We start from the raw sequence: 1,617 nt of genomic DNA on the forward strand, positions 1-1,617 counted from the left end.
CTGAGCTGAGACCTCACAGTCCAACTCTGTAATGCTAAAACCAGTTACTATCAATTACCTAAAGTTAATTAACCAGTTGCTATTAATAAAGGGTAGTTGAAGAAGTATGCAAGTCCCAGTAAACAGCCAGACCCTTTTTCTCTTTTCTTTTCACTCTGGAATTAGAACATTGTCTCTCTAGGGGTTCCAGTCCCCATCTGGGACATGACTGTCATTCCACACTACACTTTCATATGGCTTTCTTTAATGTTAGCTAGCCTTGCAATTCGCCATCCTCTGCCTTCAAAACCTTGTGCCTTTGTTCCTTCTGCAAAACCTTCCTTTACACTTTGATTGGTTTTTTTTTTTTTTTGTTGAGACCCAATGCAATGCTGACTCTGATTCTGGCGCTGGGAGAGTTTCTAAAATATCCATCAAACACCATTATACAAGGGAGAATGAATTTTAATGACCTTTCTGGTTTATCCCTGAGAGTGGACAGTGAGTTGCACATAAATGGAGGCATTTAGTAATGCTGTAGTAGTTTGTATGTAGTACAGTCCCCAAATTGTGAGGCATCTCAGTGCTTGATGTTCTTCCTCTTCTCCAACAATCTACACTGGATTGATTTTTGACTGCCAGTTTTCCAAACAATCTTACTGTAGGACATGGGTTTCCCTCAATCTGAATGTTAAAAAAATAAAAGGGCTGTAGCTAAGGAATCCCATGCCTAAAATACCTCAGTTGTACCTGGCTCACATATCATATTTGTTTATTTAGCATATGCAGTTTTGGCATATAGTTTCAGCCATCTTAAAGCAATGTCATCACCAGTGTGAAGGCCACCAGTAGCATAGTAAATGGACACCAGTCGACAACATGGGACATGGGTTGAACTTATCCACAGGGGCATCTGTTGTCTTTCCAAAGGCCCCCATGGGTATAGGTCTGAGGCACAGTGATCCTGTCCAGCAATCTATACCCCAGGGTACTCAAGGAGCTGGCATGCATCATAGCCCAGCCACTGGCACAGATCTTTAAAAACTCCTGGTGCTCTGGTGTAGTGCTCGAAGACTGGAAGGAGGCCAATGTGGTGCCTATCTTCAAGAAAGGGAGGAAAGTGGATCCGGCTAACTATAAGCCCATCAGCCTGACTTCAATCCTGGGGAAGATCTTAGAAAAGTTTAATAAAGAGGCCATCCTTAATGGACTGGCCGACGCCAACTTCCTAAGGGATAGCCAGCACAGGTTTGTTGTGGGTAGGTCTTGCTTGACCAATCTCATTTCCTTCTACGACCAGGTGACCTATCACCTGGACAAGGGAGATGAGATTGATGTCATATATCTTGACTTCCAAAAAGCCTTCGATCTGGTATCCCATGATCACCTCTTGTCGAAACTGGCCAATTGTGGCCTTGGGTCCACCACGATCCGCTGGCTGGGAAATTGGCTCCGTGGTTGGACCCAGAGGGTTGTAATTGATGCCAGTCACTCATCATGGTGTCCTGTGACCAGTGGGGTTCCTCAAGGCTCTGTCCTTGGACCCATACTGTTCAACATCTTCATTAACGATGTAGACATTGGAGTCAGAAGCAGACTGGCCAAGTTCGCTGATGACACCAAACTTTGGGGCAAAGC

The sequence above is a fragment of the Gavialis gangeticus genome, unplaced genomic scaffold, assembly GCF_001723915.1.
Source record: "Gavialis gangeticus isolate Ggan-Ray unplaced genomic scaffold, GavGan_comp1, whole genome shotgun sequence".
Taxonomy (NCBI): Eukaryota; Metazoa; Chordata; order Crocodylia; family Gavialidae; genus Gavialis; species Gavialis gangeticus.